The sequence below is a fragment of the Zingiber officinale genome, chromosome 9A (genome assembly GCF_018446385.1).
Source record: "Zingiber officinale cultivar Zhangliang chromosome 9A, Zo_v1.1, whole genome shotgun sequence".
NCBI classification, from domain to species: Eukaryota; Viridiplantae; Streptophyta; class Magnoliopsida; order Zingiberales; family Zingiberaceae; genus Zingiber; species Zingiber officinale.
This window is the reverse complement of record NC_056002.1, coordinates 101,560,272-101,574,495: the sequence shown is the minus strand read 5'-3', so window position 1 is coordinate 101,574,495 and position 14,224 is coordinate 101,560,272.

Sequence of the window (14,224 nt, the reverse complement as noted above, 5' to 3'; positions counted from 1 at the left end):
AACAAACTTCCTACTTCCAATAAACATTGGAAGGACTATTTTTTCTACATCCGTATGCCCGATTGGGCCAACTTCCCGACCCAGTGGCAGGTCAGCCTACCCCCCACTCCCGAGCTGAAGAAGTTCAAGACCCGACCGGATTATCTCCACGCTGCAAATATGCTAGCCGGTCTGCGACTTGACATCAACAAACTTCTCCACGAGGGAGTGATGTACATCTTCAGGCTGAGTCCTATACGGACTCCTCTTCCGACCGGCTTCGGTAAGAATTTTGGTTGGGCATTTGCTTTGATTTCTAACTGATTTCTTCTCCTTTCTTTGCAGCGGACATCGTCATGGATTCGGTCATGGCCGGTGTTTTGAAGAGAAAGGCGGCCGCTCTGGAAGCCGCGGCTGCCAAAGAGATGGAAACGCTGGGCATCCAGCCGGTCGGATCCCATGAAGGAGAGAGTGGAACTCAAGCTGAGTCGGCCGCTCAAGCTTCCCAACAAAATGTGGCTAGCGACGCCACCCCCTCAAGAGAACGAACTGCCCCCGAGGAAGGTTCCGCTCGGGAGGAGGAGCAACCTATACAAAAGAGGCGCCAAGTGGAGACCCCCCTGCGGTCGGCGACCTCAGCGGTCCAACCATCCGAGCAGGTCACTGCAACTGCTCGGGGCAAGGCGCCAGAGACCGAAACCATCTCGTCCGACCGGACGCCTTCGGATTGGGACGAGCCAGCTGCTCCAGTGGAGGCTATTCCAATCAGCACCCTTCCGCCCGCTCGCCACTCAGCCCAGCGCTCGACCATTCATTCGCCGGTCGGACGACCCCCGGTCATGGCCGCACGATTCGGGTCACTCTTCATCTCCCGACTGAAGAGCTGCTCCCAGAGGCCGACCGTCCATCTGCGCCCGAGCACGCCATCACCTTGAAAGGGCCCCTAGCTGAGATGTGGGCCGATGCTCGGGCACGCACAGCGCTGATACCCCTCAGAAACTTGGCCAATAGCCACATGCGGGAGGCCACGGGGGTAAGTTTGCTCTACTAAGCTTTGTATGCATTCTTTCCGATCGGCAGCTAATAACTATAATTTTCTTTTGCCAGAGATGGGTGGAGGAAATTGCGGTTTCCAACCGCTTGGCCTTGGTGGATGAAGAGCTACAACAACTGAAGGCCGCAGTTGGGCCGTCCGGCCTTCAGGACCCTTCCTATTCCGAGCTGCAAAAGGAGCTGAAGAAAGCTCAAACCCTGCGGGCGGCCGAGCAGAAGAAGACAGCCGACCAGGCCCATGCCCTGGCTGAGTCCGAGCGGCAAGTCAATTCGCTTGACACAAAAATAACCCTGGCCACCACTCGGAAGAATACAGCTATCTCCGATCTGGAGAAGAAGAACGTTGAGGCTCGGGGCCTGGAGCTGAAGATAAAGAAATTGACAGAGCAGCTCGACAGGGAGAAGGCGGGCCGCTCGGCCGACGCGGCTAAGATTCAGAATCTGAATGAGGCCCTTGCTGGCTCCCAGGCGGCGTTCAAAGAATATCAAGATGCCGAGCCGAGTCGGATCACAGCCTTAAGACAGAGCTACATCCGCTCGCCCGAATTCTCGGAGAAAATATGCGAGCGGATGTATACAGCTTTCGACATGGCTATGACCGCCACCGTCACTTATCTGAAGTCTAAGGGTCTTCTCCCGGAGTCTACTGCTATTCAGGTGGCGCTTCTGAATAACATTCCCAGGGACCTTTATGATTATATTGAGTAGCTTTCTGTAATTCGGCCACTCGCCAGGATATCATCCTTTTTTGTAATTGGGCCGCTCGGCCTAAAGCTTTAACTTTAATGCAATGTTTTCCTTATATTTGCTGTCTTTTTACATAACCAAAATATGTGTTCATCCGCTCTCCCATTATCACCCCTCTGGTATTCGAAAGGGATTTTTACCAAGTGCCAGGCATTGCCCTACCGTTCGGCTAAACATGTAATACTTCGCCTACTTAATTTTCCGCTCTGATAGGGGAGATCCTTCGCTATGTATCGAGCAAGTAATTTTTGGCTCTGGGCCGAGCGGAACGTAGAGACGATTTAATGATATTGAGGGTGAGTTTCTGGGGCAATTGTATTCTCTTTATAGGCATTCCCCGCTCGGAGGGTTTATAGACGCCGGCTCGTCTCTCGATATTTAACGTCGGAGCTCGACGGTCTTCCGCTCGAAAGTTTATAGACGCCAGCTCGTCTCTCGATATTTATTGTCGGAGCTCGACGGTCTTCCGCTCGGACGTTTATAGACGCCGGCTCGTCTCTCGATATTTAACGTCGGAGCTCGACGGTCTTCCGCTCGGATGTTTATAGACGCCGACTGCCTCGATATTTAACGCCGAGCTCGACGATCTTCCGCCGGACGCTTATAGACGCCTCTCGCCTCGATATTTAACGCCGGAGCTCGACGGTCTTCCGCCGAGGGTTTATAGACGCCGCCTCGTCTCTATTTAACGTCGGAGCTCGACGGTCTTCCGCCGGAGGGTTTATAGACGCCGCCTCTCGATATTTAACGCGGAGCTCGACGATCTTCCGCCGGAGGGTTTATAGACGCCTGCCCCTCGATATTTAACGCCGGAGTCGACGGTCTTCCGCCGGAGGCTTATAGACGCCGCTCGCTCGATATTTAACGCCGGAGCTCAACGGTCTTCCGCCGGAGGGTTTATAGACGCCGGCTCGTCTCTCTAACGTCGGAGCTCGACGGTCTTCCGCCGGAGGGTTTATAGACGCCGGCTCGATATTTAACGTCGGAGCTCGACGTTCTTCCGCTCGGACGTTTATAGACGTCGGCTCGTCTCTCGATATTTAACGTCGGAGCTCGACGGTCTTCCGCTCGGAGGGTTTATAGACGCCGGCTCGTCTCTCGATATTTAACGTCGGAGCTCGACGGTCTTCCGCTCGGAGGGTTTATAGACGCTGGCTCGTCTCTTGATATTTAACATCGGAGCTCGACGGTCTTCTTGGCTAATCTTTAACACAGCCGCTCGGCAGGAATGATAACCCCATCCTTTTAATTCATTTCTGCTTCCTGCATTACAAAGACATGGGCAACTAGAATATACATAAATATGTGTTACACCAGTGCACCTTTCATCCGACACGATAAGGCTGGAGATGATTCGCACTCCATGGCCGATCCAGCTGCCGTCCGTCCTCATCTTCCAGATAGTAAGCGCCCGAGCGGAGCTTTTCGATAACCCTGAAGGGGCCCGCCCACGGAGCTTCAAGCTTGCCAACGTCGTCGACCAGCTTGACTTTCTTCCAGACAAGATCGCCGACCTGGAATGATCTGGGGATTACGCGGCGGTTGTAGTTTTGCTTCATCCGCTACCGGTACGCCATCAGCCAAACGGACGCCTTGGCTCTTTCTTCTTCGACTAAATCCAGCTCCATGTTCCTTCGCTCGGCATTGTCCTCATCGTAATTTTGGATCCGAGCGGACTCGACGCCGACTTCAACAGGAATGACCGCTTCACCGCCATACACCAAGTGGAAAGGCGTGACACCCGTCCCTTCCTTTGGAGTCATTCGGATGGCCCATAAGACGCCCGGCACTTCATCTACTCAACTTCCTCCCAAGTGATCGAGCCGAGCGTGCAGCATGCGAAGAATCTCCCGATTGGCTACTTCAGCTTGACCGTTGCTTTGGGGATAGGCTACAGATGTGAAGTGTTGCTCGATGCCGTAGCTTTTGCACCAATCTTCAAGCAACTTTCCTGTGAACTGCCTTCCGTTGTCGGAAATCAGTCGGCGAGGGATGCCGAACTGACAGATGATGTGTTGCCATATGAACTTTTTGACCATTTGTTCGGTGATCCTGGCTAGCGGCTCGGCTTCCACCCACTTGGAAAAATAATCGACCGCCACTAGTAGAAATTTCCGCTGTCCGGTCGCCATAGGAAATGGACCAACGATATCCATTCCCCACTGGTCGAACGGACATGAGACCGTCGATGCCTTCATTTCCTCTGTCGGTCGGTGATAAAAGTTGTGGTATTTCTGGCACGAAAGGCACGTCGACACGGTCCTCGCGACATCTGCTTGTAAGGTCGGCCAGAAGTACCCGGCCAACAAGATCTTCTTAGCCATCGATCGTCCGCCCGGATGCCCACCGCAGGATCCTTAATGCACTTCTTGGAGGATATACGCCGCATCTTCCGGGCTCACGCATTTCAGTAACGGGCGGGAGAAAGCCTTCTTGTAGAGCTGATCGCCGATGAGTGTGAACCGACCGGCTCTCCTCCTTAGCAGCTGAGCTTCATTCTGATCGGACGATGTGGCGCCCGAGCGCAGAAACTTCGTGATGGGTGTCCTCCAGTCGCTCGGAAATGCGAGGCCCTCCATCCGATCGACATGCGCCACCAAAGATACTTGTTCAATTGGCTGCTGGATGGCGATCGGCGTCATTGAACTTGCAAGTTTGGCTAACTCATCAGCCGCTTGATTCTCCGCTCGGGGTATCTTTTGGATAATAACTTCTCTGAAGTCAGTCTTGAGCTTCTCGAAGGCTTGAGCATAAAGCTTGAGCCGATCGTTGTTGATTTCAAAGGTGCCTGTCAGCTGCTGAGCGGCCAATTGGGAGTCTGAATGGAGTGTTACCCGTTCGGCACCTACATGTCGGGCGGCCTGTAAGCCGGCTATAAGTGTTGATACAGTCTGACCTAGCTGTTGTTTTGATGTTGACACTGATTTAAGTTTGTATCAGATATTAATCAAACTCAGACTGACTACTGATCGAGGTTGATCCGTTGGGAGGGAAAGTCCTGGTGAGTGAAGCCAGGCAAGGGAAATCCAGATGGGTCAAGGTTGACCAGACATCTGGTGAAAAGTCCAAGCAGGGAGCTTGGCATGGGAAAAGTCCAAGTATGGAGACTTGGCACGAGTGGTCGAGAGGCTGTAGCTCGCTCGGACCCAAGTCGGGAGAGGGCTCAGAGCTCGCTCTCCTGACTAGGGAGAGGGCCTGTGAGCTCGCTCAAGACCAATCCTAATATCACATATGCTGGATCGGTCAACGCACCGATCCAAAGGTTTTGATTGCCCGATCGGCACGCATCGATCCGTGAAACTATGTTTGCCGATCGGCCCGAGACCGATCAGAAACACCGAGCACATCGAGTAATATGATCGGCCTCAGATCGATCAGAAACACCAAGAGCTCATCGAGGTAATCTGATCGGTTGTAGACCGATCGTGAGATGATGTCGCGAGAAGGAAAGGCGGATCGTCCGTGACCGATCCATATGAACCCGACGGTCTCAGGATCGATCAGTCATATCTCGACGGCCTCGAGACCGATCAGTGACGATCTCGTGAGTGCAAGGAACCGCACTCATTAATCCCTAATCGGTCCGCAGACCGATCAAAGCATACCTCGGGTCCTCACGACCGATCGACATTAATCAGGTGTGGATCGTCCACGACCGATCCACCACACCGCCCGCACACACCGCCGCCGATTTCGATTCGCTTCGATGCGTCCGATCTAACATCCGCCAGAGCTTTTTGAGTAACAGTTGCGGTACCATGGTGATGCTTGAATTCAAATCAATGACTATCAAAGGAATAAAACAAAATGGTTTTTCCCCTGGTTATCGCTGCAAATTGTGCAAAAGAAGCGTCAACGTTCACTGGCTTGTTCAGTTGGCTCACTGGCTGCAATCAGCTTGACTCTTCCTTATTGGTTCGAGCTCAGAGACACCAGTGAAGACCAAGGATGGTATTGGTGTGAGCTCAGATAATCAGATGAGGAAGAAGCGTGATTGGCGACGCCTGGTTCGGCGACAGTGATACGCTACTGGTTGACGTGATTCGATGCAATGGTTTGGCTCTGGCTGAAGACAGCAAAAGAGCAGAGAAATAAGAAGGAGGTAGAAGAGAGGCTTGAGGAGAATTCTTTCTTTGGTAGAAAACTCTCTGTCGACGTTCAAGCAAGGGTGTTTTGTGAAGCTCTTGGCTGTGAATCTACTTCTTCTTCACTCTCTGCATTCATTGTGGCTGTAAGTTGATTGTGCATTCATTGTAGCCACAAAATTCTGTAAGTCTAAGTCTTGTGCTTCATTCTAAATCTGTTTTGAGACTTTGTGGGAGGTTTCTCCACCGACAAGGAGAAATACTTAGCCGGAATCTGTCCGGGGGTTGATCTACCGAAAGATCAAGGGATCGTCCACCTTACGGACACGCCGAGGAGTAGGGGCAAGTTATCCCCGAACCTCGTACATCATTGTGTTAGTGGTGGTGTGTTTTCTTCTTTGCATAAGTGTTTGTTTTGATTATTTCCACTGTGCTAACAAATCTCTGTGTAGAAATTTTGTTTTTGTTTTTAAGAGGCTATTCACCCCCCTCTAGCCATCTAAGATCCCAACAAGTGGTATCAGAGCCTGGTGCTCTTCATTTCGGCTTAACAACCCAAAGAGCTAAACAATGGCCATGAAGGAGGGATTCAGCACCAACCGTCCACCCTATTTCGAGGGAGCAGATTTCCAATACTGGAAAAGCCGCATGGAGTATTACCTCAAGACCGATATCTCCATGTGGTTTTCCGTCAAGGAGGGTTTTACACCACCAAAAGATGAAGAAGGTAAGGAACTTGATTCGTCTAGGTGGTCTACCGAACAACTACGCAAAGCACAAGCCGATGCCAAGGCTATGGTCACCTTGCAATGTGGAATCGCCAAGGACCAACTCGTCAAGGTAGGTCCGTTCTCGAGTGCAAGAGACCTATGGAACAAACTCATCGAGCTCCAAGAGGGAACTCGAGATTCTCGGATTGCCAAGAGGGACCTATTCTTGAATCAGCTTCAAAATCTAACCATGAAGGACAATGAAACGGTAAGTGAACTTCATGGGAGATTCAAGGAGATCATCAACGGTCTACACTCTGTGGACGAACGAGTGGAGAATCGCGATCTAGTAAGGTATGCTCTAAAAGCTTTTCCTAGGAATGCCTTGTGGTCATCTATGGTAGATGCCTACAAGGTATCCAAGGATCTTTCCATTGTTAAATTAGATGAATTTTTCTGTGAGATGGAACTTCATGAGCTTGCTAACAAAGGTCAAAAAGAGAAGGGTATTGCTTTGTTTGCAGGACCAAAGAGCAAGGATGGAAGAAGGAAGAAGGAAAAGAAGAAAGAAAAGGAGATTTCCTCATCCACCTCTTCCTCAGAATCCGATGATGAAAGTGGATCATCATCAAGTGAGATGGCGAATTTCGTAAGAAGAATCATGAGAAGGAGCAGGAGATACAAAGGAAAAGGTAAACCTAGTGAACAAAATATTGACAAAACTAATATTACATGTTATGAGTGCAGCAAAAAGGTACACTATCGAAGTGAGTGTCCAAAACTTAAGAAGAAGGAGGAACGAGCCAAAAAGAAGGAGGAAAGAGCCAAGAAGAAGAAGGCTCTCAAGGCCACTTGGGATGAGTCCTCATCAAGCTCATCGGAGGAAGAAGAGAAGATTGAAAAGAGCACACGACAATTAGCACTCATGGCAAGGGAGGTTTCGGACTCCGGAAGTGAGGGAGATTCGAGCGACGCCTCAACCGCGGCTTCATCATCGTCGGATGATGAAGAGGTAACCTCTTCTCATATAGAAAAGTGTTATAAGACTATCACTCATTTATCTACATTGCTTAAAAAGTCAAAAACAGAAAATAAATTGTTAAAAGAAGAAGTAAAAACCTTAAGGACCCTTAGGGAAGATGAGGTCGATGACCTACATCTAGAAGTCCTTGAGGATGAGAACAAGGCTTTAAAGGGTGAGGTTGAGAAACTCAAGAAAATGCTTGAGAAGTTCTCAACTAGCTCTAAGACTCTAGACATGATTCTAAATGCCCAAAGGGCAGTCTACAACAAGGCCGGGCTAGGGTATCAACCCAAGGAGTCGAGTTTCATTTCTCTAATGTCTAGAACTCAAGATAGTAGATTACATGTTTCTAGGGCTCATGGAACTAGGAAAGGTATGACCAAGGCATGGGTTCCTAGGTCTTTCGTTGTAGAAGCATTAGGTCCCAAGATTTGGGTACCTAAAACCTCTATCTTCCGTGTCTTGTAGGCATTGGTCGAGGGGGAGCATCTATCAACTTGGTTTGTTGATAGTGGATGCTCCAAGCACATGACCGGGAACAAATCACTGTTTACAACCATTCAAAACAAAAGTAGAGGTAATGTGTCTTTTGGTAATAATGGTAGCCTTAAGGTTGTAGGAGTTGGAGACATTCATATATCCGAATGTCTCCATATCAAGAATGTCCTTCTAGTCAAGGGGATGACTTTTAATCTCCTAAGTGATAGTCAATTGTGTGATACGGGTTACACAATTGAATTTCATTCAAGTCAATGTTTGGTTAAACACATTGACATACTTGACACGGTACTAGTAGGCACAAGGGTTGATAATATTTATCAAGTATCATTTAAAAGTGCTACTAATGCTTTGATTAAGTGTTTCATGTCAAAAGAAGAAGAGTCTTGGCTTTGGCATAGAAGGTTGGCACATGTAAACATGAAGAACATTCGGAAGTTGGCCAACAAAGGACTAGTACGAGGCTTACCAAGCATCAAGTACCAAAAGAACAAACTATGTGATGCATGTCAAATGGGTAAGCAAACAAAAGCACCTCATAAAGGTAAAAGCACTGTGAGTACATCTACTGCCTTAGACTTATTACATATGGACTTGTTTGATTGTAACAATGTTATTTCATTGAATGGTAGTAGATATTGTTTAGTAATTATTTATGATTTTACTAGATACACATGGACTTTCTTTTTGAAAACTAAGGATCAAACCATAGATATTTTTATTTATTTTTGTAGAAGAACTGAAAATGAAAAATCAACAACAATTAAAACCATTAGAAGTGATCATGGCGGTGAATTTCAAAACCATAGGTTCTTAGAATTTTGTCAAGCAAAAGGGTATAGACATGAGTTCTCAACTCCAAGGACCCCACAGCAAAATAGGGTTGTGGAGAGAAAGAACCGAGTCTTGCAAGAGGTTGCACGAAGCATGCTTAATGAGTACTCACTACCGAGTTACTTGTGGGCTGAAGCTGTAAATACAGCGTGCTATGTGCAAAACCGAATATTGATACATAGGTTTTTAGGAAAGACCCCCCATGAACTTTGGTTTGGGAGACCCCCTACAATTAAACATCTTAGGGTGTTTGGTTGTAAGGTGTTTATCTTGAACACAAAGGATCATCTTGGGAAGTTCACGGCTAAGGCTGATGAAGGGATACTGGTCGGGTACTCTCTCACCAGCAAAGTCTATCGAGTCTACAACAATAGGACTAAATTGATTGAAGAGTCCTCAGATGTAGCGTTTGAAGAAATCCCCAACTCAAATGATCAATCAAGGGATGTAGGAGAAATTCAATTTGAACTTAGAAATCTAAGTTTGAATGATCAAAATGAAGAAAGAGTCGAGGTTGACTCTGATGACGATGGGCAAAGGCAACAAAGGGCTCCGGTTGAGCCCTTGCCTGATATTGAGTCCTTGCCTGTGCCTAGTGAGACCATTCATGAGGCACCACCAACACCAAGACAATCTAGGATAACCACTAGTCATCCCCAAGACCAAATTGTGGGAGATATCCAACAAGGGGTTAGGACTAGGTCATTCTTTAGAAATGAGTCTAATGAAGTCGCATTGATTTCAGAGATTGAACCAAGACTAGTTGATGAAGCATTGCACGATCCTGATTGGATCATAGCTATGCAAGACGAATTAGGTCAATTTGAAAGGAGCCAAGTGTGGGACTTGGTTCCTAGACCGAAAAAGACCACCATTATTGGAACTAAATGGGTCTTCAAAAATAAGTTAAAACAAAAGGGAGAAGTTGTAAGAAACAAGGCAAGACTTGTAGCCAAGGGCTATAGTCAAGTCGAAGGTCTCGATTATGATGAGACTTATGCTCCCGTGGCACGATTAGAGTCCATTCGTTTGATGCTAGCTTTTGCTGCACATAGAGGTTTCAAACTCTATCAAATGGATGTTAAATCTGCCTTCTTAAATGGTTTTATTAAAGAAGAAGTCTATGTTGAACAACCACCGGGGTTTGTGAATACCGAAGCTCCAAACCACGTGTACAAGCTCAAGAAAGCACTTTATGGGCTTAAACAAGCACCACGAGCTTGGTACGAAAGGTTGTCAACATATTTACTAGAAAAGGGTTTTGTGAGAGGCCAAATAGACCCAACACTATTTCTGCGTAGAGATGGTGAAAATATTTTTGTAGCCCAAGTATATGTCGATGACATAATTTGTGGCTCAAATAACAAGGGCTATTTGAATGATTTTATTTCTCACATGGAGAGTGAGTTTGAGATGAGTCTAGTAGGAGAATTGACATTCTTCCTTGGGCTTGAAATCAAACAAACTCGAGATGGCATTTATGTCCATCAGACGAAATACACTCAAGAGATGCTCAAGAAATTCAACATGAGTGACTCTAAGGAAGTATCCACTCCTATGGCGACAAACACTCGCCTTGACAATGATGAGAGTGGAAAACCAGTTGATCTAACGCAGTATAGAAGCATGATTGGTAGTCTTCTATATCTCACAGCTAGTAGGCCTGACATACTTTTTGTTGTGGGCATGTGCGCTAGATATCAAGTCTGTGCCAAGGAATCTCATTTAATTGCAGTTAAGAGAATATTGAGATACCTTAAGGGCACAATTCGAGTAGGTCTATGGTACCCTCGTACAGAGTCTTTTGACTTGGTAGGCTATACCGATTCCGATTATATTGGGTGCAAATTGGATCGGAAAAGCACTAGTGGGGGTTGTCAATTCTTAGGTTCATCATTAGTTAGTTGGTCAAGTCGGAAGCAACATTGTGTTGCTCTCTCCACGACCGAGGCTGAATACATTGCCATGGGAGAGAGTGTATCACAATTGTTGTAAATGATACACACCCTAGAGGATTATGGACTTTCTTATAAGGGTGTACAAGTGCTATGTGACAACATTAGCACGATCAACCTAACTAAAAATTCAGTCCATCATTCAAGGACCAAGCACATTGAAGTGCGTCATCACTTCATTAGAGATCACGTAGCTAGGGGTGACATTGTGCTCACATATGTGGAGTCAAAGTCAAACCTAGCCGACATTTTCACCAAACCCCTTCTGGAAAATGAATTTAGTCATTTAAGGAGGGAGTTGGGGATGTGTTTGGCTCATTAGGTCCTTAGGACTTCATCATGATCAATAAGGACAATTAAAATGACAAGAGAAATTGGGAATGATTTTGGGCAACTTGGGAACATCTCACACAAACTATAAGGTTGAACAAAATGTTTTTGCTTGCTAGAAATGGGGTGAGATGCTAGGATCAACCAAATTATTCAAAATGTATCATGCATCCCTTGAATAATTAGGTTGAAGAGACATAAATTGAGTATGGGGAAGGCCATTACATAATTCATGTGTATTTGGCTCCTAGATCTTACTCATATATTCCAACCAAGGAAACTTGGTTGGGCCCTTGCCTAGATTTGATCTGATTTTGATTAATGGGTTGTTTGATATGGCTGTTCATGATTTTGAATGAAAAATAAGACAGGCTATTGAAGTAATTCTAGCATTTTGAATATATTTTGACAAACTTGAAACTGTACATAACAAAGGTGAAAAATTTCAATTTACAGGCCTTAAGTTGTTTGTTTTCTAAATGTCTGCAACCTTAAGGCCATAAACAAGTTCAGACCATAACCTTTAGGTAAGAGTTATGCTTGTAGATCCTCCAGGTTCTAGGCTCTGAACTTGGAAGTTTTCCTAGAGAAACTTCCACGAATTATCGAACACGAGTTACTGAAATTACTATTTTCGCCATCAAATTACGGAGATACTAGTATCAGACATCGATCGGTCTACGACCGATCAGTCACCGAACGCCGAGCCCGCCATCGACATTTTTCTCGATCGGCCTACGCACGATTAGAGTTCCCGATCGGTCCGAGACCGATCGATCAATTCGCACAAAAGCCATCGATCGTTTCCGATCGGTCCATGGACCGATCAGATGCCCGATCGTCCGAGACCGATCAGAGGCTTCGATACTTTCCGATCGGACAACCGTCCGATCATTTCTTCACTGTACACCCATCTCAACCCTTAAAACCTCCCGATCCCTTCTTTTCTTCATTCACGCGAAACCCTAGCCGACTCTTCCCACCAGCTCACCCTTTCTCTTCTCTTTGCACGCCGGAACACTAATCGCAGTTCTAGCTCTCCGAAGCTCTAGCCAAGAGTTCAATGGCACCAAGGTAACTCCTATTTCTCTAGAACTTTGGCATTTCGATTTCATTTCTCACATATCTGTGGCTTTGTGTTTCGGGTGGCTCCTGTGCTCTTCTTTTTCCCATTGTGTCCCATTAGAAAGAAACCAGTAGGTGAGGGTACTTCCAAGTCCAAAGATAAATCCAAAGCTCCTGCTCCCTCTCGACCTCAACCGTCCAGTTCGGGGAGATTCCCCAACCAACAGTTTGAAAAATCCTTTAAGGAAAGGACCTTCAAGTTGCTCCCATGTAGATCAGTCGATAAAAACTACATGAATGAGTTTTGTCCAGCGATTACGGAGACCATAGCCTACTATAAACTTGATTCCTTGGTATATTTAGAGAGGGATATCAACCTTGACTTAGTTTCTGAATTCTATAACAACCTTCATCAGACTATTGATGGTAGTTATAGATCAAGAGTGGCTAAGCAAAACGTTGATTTCAACTTAATTGCTTTCTTTGGTTATTTAGGCTGTCGTATGTGTTCGGGGACGGTGTTCTCATTCTATCCTGCTTTGCCTGAACCCGTGCCTCATCCTCTTGATGTCTCATCTGACTCGATTTATGAGTACTTCTTTGGACATCCGAGATCGGATGGATTAGATGAGTTAGATGTCGATTTTCCTACATTTGCAGCCCTTGGCCTTTCTGCTCCTGATTACATTCTTTTCAAAATTGTCACAAACTGTCTTCTACCTATTACCTCTAAACCATTGGCAGAGATTCGACCGTATCATTGTCTGATGCTTTATGGGTTGCGTAGGCGTCTTGACTTTGATATCATGTCGAGTGTCTATACTTCTATCATATCCCATAGCGAGCCAAGCGGTTACACCATCTATATGCCTTTTGGGCATGTGATTACTGACTGGCTTGAGACCCTGGGTATTGACATCTCTAAGGGGAGGATAGTAAAGATGGTTAGGCAGGATTGTCGACTTGGGAAACGTGCATTTTCCAAGTCTGGAATCTTAGGACAGGCTGGGGCGGTTAGGTGGAAGGATGGGAGGGCACTAGGTGAGTTACCCTCGATGACAAGGTGCTCGTGCTCCTGCTCGCTGCATTGGCGAGGCGGATCCAGATTTGCGCTGGCAGATTGCGGAGTTGGAGGACCGATTTGATCGCCACCCTGCGCGGGCATATTGACCAGCGTTTCGATGATATGCGCAGTCATCAGGTGGTGACACAGCAGTTGCTACTCGGATGGATGGCACGCTACCCACCTCCGCAGTCTTACCCAGGCTATCCATCCTCCAGCGTGCCGCCTCAGGATTTCACTCCTCCTGCCGATGATGATGATGCTCCTCATGTTGAGGACGTTGATTGATATAGTCTGTGTGTTACCTTGTCTGTCTGTATTTTGAATGTTATTTGTTAGTCTTTATGTCTGACCTGGATGTTTGCACTTCTGATGCTACTCATGTATTTATGCTACTTAGCTTTATATTTGCTTGCTCTTTATTATGTTTCATTTTCTATCGGTTATTAATATGCTGTTCACTTGCATGTCTTGTTTGTCTTTTATTTCCTTATTACTGTCTCATAATACACTTAGAGGGAATTCTAAGTGCTTTAAGAAACAGACAGTAAGGGTTAAGGGGGAGTTCTTTAAGTTATCTTACCTTATTCGCACCTTTTCGGTGTTTGACAAAGGGGGAGAAGATAACTAGGTTTAGATGAATGCAAATTTGATTTTAGAAGACCTTCACATAATGTGGTATCCGTCTTAGGGGGAGGATCTTGATTCCCCTAAAATTATGAAAATTTGAACAATTCTGATCTAAACTTAAATCGTGTTGTCAAACAACAAAAAGGGGGAGATTGTTGATACAGTCTGACCTGGCTGTTGTTTTGATGTTGACACTGATTTAAGTTTGTATCAGATATTAATCAAACTCAGACTGACTACTGATCGAGGTT